Below are 6,514 nucleotides of genomic sequence, written 5' to 3' on the forward strand. Positions count from 1 at the left end.
TTTCCCATACCATTACACCTTACACCTTTTCTTGTTTATAATTCAAATTCATCATCATTTTTTGAATATTTTCTTGAAATCCATTTTTCATCATTGCTAAGATTTGAAGCTAATTTGGAGTCTACTTGGCATAAATTACAGTGAATCTATAAATCTGAGTTTAACTTTTGTATTTTGCACCCTTTTTGTAAAGGATATATATTTTTCCTTGTTGATAGGTAATAATGAGATATCACCCTCAAAGCTGGTTGCCAATTCTTTGATGAAAAAGTGAGAGTCGTAGCCAGATAAATTATGAAATACTATGGGAATTACATGTGAGGCTTGGTAATTCACATTACACCTGTCATGAGAAGGTTCACGGTATTCCCTCCTAGAAATAATCGATTGGATACGATTAAAAAAAATTAAGAGTAATCAAAAGTTGAATCGGTTTAAATTGTTGCTGATTGTGTCAATTGTTCCCAATCAGATTGAATTGAGTAAATTCACTTGCGTGCAAAACGCCCTCTGCAGTTTTCGTTTGTAACACACATGACGCGCACGTGTTTATTGGTTAGATATTAAATTTCTAGTAATTTAACAAAAGTTTTAAGGGGGTTACCCCGTGTGTCAGCCCGTTTTTAAAATGTTTCTTGGGAATTTTTTTTCGACGAACGATAACAATATATTACTTAGAACTTTTCACTATATATTAATTCACATTTGAACAGTAAATTGTGCAAGTTTGAACCCAAAATCTTTATTATAATGCATATGGCGCAACTCCGAAGACACCCATATAAAAATAAGTGTATCCATGGCCGGCATGATTCCAGGCGAACGTCTTATTTGAAACCAAAAAACCAAATGGCATTTGAATCTGTAAAGATATGCCCACAGCCTGAAGTAGGATATTTAAAAATATTGAAAATTGAGTAATTGACACGGTTATGAAATTTTTTTCATCAAATTTCATGATTTTTTTTCGATTTTTTTCTTACGAAAATAAAAAACGGTTTGGAATTTTCTAATTATCCTAGTTCAGGCCATGCGTGCACATGTGCTGATTCTACCCTACAAATTTCGAAGCAATCGTTCAAACCGTTTTTGAGATATCATGCCGGCCAATTCAAAAGACGTGGTTTCGAGAAAAACGCGTTTGAAAGTTCAAGAACGACGTAAACCTAATCGTTCTAACAGCTGTAACTTTCCAATGATTTCGAATATTGGAATATCACTTCGCCAGCATATTCTACATATGTGCAGGAATAAATTGAGGCAACAAAAAAAAATCGATTTTTTCGACCGGACACACAGGGTGACCCCCTTAAGTACAAAAAATATAATGTTTAGACGGTATACCGAATGAAAAAGTAAAAGTATTTTGATTAACAACATATAAAAATCATACCGTTTAACGATGTGGCAGTGATGTAGTATGATTATCAAGTAGGCAGTTTGATTCAACCGGTATATTATTGGAAAACGTTTATTTACTTCTTTTTTAATTCATATTCTGGAAATTTTTTTGTCTGACAGAATAAAAAACCGCTTGTGAATAATTAAGGCAAACTCAAAATGCTGCAGTGAAAACTTAACCCCCAACTCAGAATAATGGATACCCATTTGCAAACGATTGGAAACATTATAGAAGGTAGAATATCAGCAATATTTTGAAACTCAGGATAAATAAATTATAGGTAACTCATTAAATTTTCAGTAGAAAAACTTATCCAATTCTTTTAAGTTTCTTGCAATATAAAAATTCTGAGATTATAAATAAGGGGCTATTCATAAAATACGTGATACATTTTACAGGAACTTCTGACCTCCCCCCCCCCCTGCGTGATATTTTCTCCATTAGTCTTAACATGAAGAATGATACTTCGGCAGACCCTGAACCACCCCTAAGCGTATCACGTATTTTGTGAATGACCCCTAAGTTTGATTTAAGATTCTTGACAATTCTGGTTTCAAATATTTAAAATATTAAAATGTGAATATTTCAAGTAATTTGGTTTGCAAATATTTTTATTTTAAAGGTGTAAAATTATTAACTGTATAGCATTAGATTCATTTAGGTTTCATTAGGTTCAAATTTGAATTGAATACGTGCGGAATTCATCACAACAAATGGTTTTCCTTCCATAAGCAAAGCAATTTTTTATATTTTCTCCTTCTTGAAAAATTGTGATTAATGGCCAAATATTTCTGTAATTTTATTAAATTTTTTTATTTAATAGTCTGAAAAAAAGTTTATTTTTGGTCTTTATATCCAGTTGTTATTATCATAATTTCATCAAATCTTATGTAACCGAATGAACGTTTTCCGACATTTCAGCATATTAAAGAATAAGAGTTTAATTTTTAATTTACGAATTGTTTTAAACTTTGAGTTTGAAATTATAAAATTATGAAATTATTAAGTTTAAATGTAAGCAGTGTAAAAACCTAAATTTTAAAATCCTATTCTTGAAGTCTGCATTTTTATTAATTCAAATCAAATCGAAACAAGATTAAAAATGTATATTTTTCATATTTAGATTTTACATGGCATACTTTTAAATTAAACAAAGTTAAAGGCTTCTGAATCGATATCATACATTTTCAAATGCTTTATTAATAAAAAAGTTTCTAGAAGACTTGTCATTTTTACATATATTAATCAACGTTTGAAGTCGAAATCGCTGTTTGAAATGTTTTAATTCAATATTTAGAACGCTCAGTGATCAGAAAACTTCCACTTCGATTGGTTTAATTTGCCATTCAGTCTTAAATACTTAAAATAACAAAATTTTGAGCTTCAAAAACTTAAACTTTGAATTGTATTGATTTGTGTACAATTTTTTTAACCGTAAAATTATTCCAGATTTTGTCTTCGATTTTAGTGACAAAAAATTTTCCATCATTTTGAGTACTTATATTTTAATAAACTAAAAATTTAGAAAGTTGTATTAATAAAAATTTTTTTTTATAATATGAATTTATGCGTTAATAATTGCGAATAATTAAAAATTGAGATCTCTTTCTGACAACAAAAAATTTTATCTCTAATATTAATTTTTAATTGTTTTATTCAATTAATTATTGCTTGACATTTTTTAATAATATAATAATACTTTAATCGCTTTTCTGAAGTTTCACGTTTCTAAATTATTCGCTTGCTTTTTTTTTAATCTTAACGGATTTTAAAACTTATAACAATTTATAAATATTTTCACTAAAATAAACAATTCAAGAGCGCATAATAAACAATAACAATTTTGCTTCATTATTAATAAATTAACTTTTTTATTTTTATCCTGTATCTGATTTTATATTTTTAACAAAGAATACTATTAGCACATTTTTTCGTAGCACCACTTTCATCTGGTAAGAATTATTTACAAAATGTTTATTTACTTTTTTCATAATATATTCTGTTTCAAATTTATATTATTCCGAAAAAGTAAATAACTGTCTTTAAATAATTCCCGTCAAACAAAAGTGCTGCGATCACGTAGCAAATTCCAAGTACCAGATTGGAACAATTGGAAATGCGAAATCGTTGCCAATCGTTTTAGCACAATTAAGAAACACGATTCGGAACGCTTGAGGTATTAATTATATTGTTTCTTATCGATCTCAATTAATTAATTCTAGAAGGGTTTACCGCTAAAATGATCGTGATCCCGATGTTCAACATCATCTTTGCTAAAATCTTGTTCGCAAATATGACAAGCTTTTGCGTTTTGAAAATCATTCTCTTGCTTTAATGTTAAGAGTTCCGTTGGTACTGCATTTTTAAAATAAGAATCAACTTCCTCAGCTAACTTTTTCAACCCATGGACAAGCCACGTGATGCAGTCCTTTCCACGATAAACTTGAGGTTCAGATTGTGAATCATCTAAACTGCATTTTGTGTAATAAGCAACGTAGCAAAGTAAGTATGTTTCTGATAAGAATTTCCATGCAAATTGGCAACTGGCTCTAACAAACACTCTATGTCAGCATATACTGCAAACAGTGGCGTAACTACAACCGTGTAGGCCCCACCGCAGAAATGTTTAGGAGGCCCCTCTTATAAAATAAAAAGAAAATAGCGTATAAGTGTAACTGAAATACATTTATGAAAATAATGTATCTCACATAGTTCTTTTTATAATATATTACAAATTATATATTATTTTAGACCATTTATATCATAAATTATACTGTAATGGTCTGGAGAAATAATAGACCTTTTCTTTGTATAAGTGCCTGAACTGTGAGTCAAGACTTCTTTATTTAACTTCTTTACTGCTAAGAGGTAGGAAGCAGACTGACTCCCTACAGAAGGGATGCGTTAAAAAACCTTTGTCACGCTAAGGCCCATGCCTAGACGAAGAAGTGGGGAGAATAGCCGATTCTGTTACAATAGAATAGTCGATGCTGTTACAATCCTCTTTTTAGATCGAGTTTAGTATCTAAACCTTTCTGATAGGTCTTAATTTAACAGCAGTAGTTTGGATTCTACAATCCATATCTCTATCATATAATATAGGAGCAGCGGTATAATGTACTGTTGGAGATGCGGTGACTTCAGTTTTGACACAGAAGAAACAAACCTTTCTCGCTATATTAGATTTCTTCAAAGGGATGATGTATTTAGTGTTGAATTTATCTTCGAACTCTTTCATTTCGCTTATCAGGATTCCTGGTGTTAGAAGTTGAGGGTGAATTATTCCACTTTTCCCGTCATTTATTGCGTCTATTAATAAGTTAATATCTTCACTCAACTCATCGACTATCATCATGCAGACCGTCATTTGATTTGAAATCGCGATACTTTGAGTGTTTCGGTTTGTTCCGTTTGCCAGCTGGTTTATGCAGTTAATTGTGTCCTGGTTATGCAATTCGAGAGTCTTAAAATCATTAGATGCTGAGTTTAATAAGATTTTAGATTCTAGTTTGATTGAATATGCTTTGTGATAATATTTTATTATTGTTAAACAATTCATCAAGTTCCTCATTAATGTAGATCATATCCTGTGAACTGAGAGTTCCAAACAGTGTTTTCGAAATGTCTCCTACAAAATTGAAAAGTCCTCTCTTAACACGGGTTCTACCTAATAGCTGATCTAACAGATTTTTCTGATTCTCTAAACGCTCTATACGTGAATTGATGAGTTTGAGCTCAAATTCTTCAGGGCATACATTACAGAGGAGGATCGACGCATTCGCATAAATTTTTCGCAATGAGACGAATCGTTCTTCTATATTATCCGTACTTACTCCAAGTATGAGGTTCCAAGTTTCGTGATATAGATTAGCTTGTCCCAGCTCTTCTGAATAGATAGTTACTCCGTCCAGGTTACTTGTACTGATTTCCGCTTCGACTACACTCAGTAGTAACAAGATGAACAGTGCCAAATTCATCTGGAAAATTATTGATAATAAGGCATAAGTTGATTGGCGTGTATCCTAGTTCGTTTGTCGTTAAAAAGTACAGTGTAGTTGTTGTTTTCTTGTTTCTCTACAATTACTGCTGGTCCTTTCTATGAAGGAGAGAGCTTGTTATCTTGATGGTTGTTAATAAGTTTGACAAGATCTCCGGGTTCATAGATTCCCTGCGATATGGCAATTCTCGAGTCTTGCAGTTTTTTGTACTTGAGCTTTTGTGTTTCTATTTTCTCCTTAGCCTTCTTGAGGTAGTGTTCATGTCTACGCTTCCATAGGTCAAGTAGTTCTTCATACTTGACATTAGGTGTTGTGCTTAGCATTGAGGGCAAATTGGCCTCTCTTCCAAAGGTCAGTTGAAAGGGCGAGTATCCTGTACCGTCATGCTTCATAGTGTTTTATGCCATGCAAATTATTTTCAGGTTTTGATCCCATTCTGCGTTATGGTCCTCGATGTTTGTTTTTAATAAATTCTTAATCGTCGAGTGGGCTCTCTCAACGGCTCCATTGCTTTGTGGGTGATAAACTGTAGTTTTTATATGTTTAATTCTAAACAGGTTTTCAAAGTTCTGTACTAGTTCGGATATGAAATGTTGTCCTTGGTCTGTTAGGATATTCTTAGCTGCGTCGAATACGTATATGTAATAATCAAATAACCCTTCTATAATACTTTCCGATTCCGTGTTCTTCAGAGGTATTAAGATCAAGTATTTTGTGAGCATATCTTGTATGCTGAGGATGTATTCATGCTCTAATAGTGTCAAAGGCAATGGACCGAAGATATCCATGGCTATTTTGTCGTTAGGGTTGACAGGCGTGTCTGGGATGATTGCTTCACACTGTCTTTTAATTCTTACTGTCTTTTGTAATTGACATACTGGACATCGTTTAATGAAATGAATAATTTCCTGTTTCATATTTTTCCATTCTCCAAGGGTTCCGGCTCGTTCGATAGTCTTGTTTTCCCCAAAGTGTTGAGCAGTAATTGATCCGTGCGATTCTCTTATGATTTCTCCCTTTTCCTCTTGAGTAAGTTCTGCACGTGGTATGTAACACGTGTGAAACTGCTGATCTTCATATTTGTGGCTCAAGAAGTTGAGGTAGTCCCTTATTT

The sequence above is a fragment of the Belonocnema kinseyi genome, chromosome 5 (assembly GCF_010883055.1).
Source record: "Belonocnema kinseyi isolate 2016_QV_RU_SX_M_011 chromosome 5, B_treatae_v1, whole genome shotgun sequence".
NCBI classification, from domain to species: Eukaryota; Metazoa; Arthropoda; class Insecta; order Hymenoptera; family Cynipidae; genus Belonocnema; species Belonocnema kinseyi.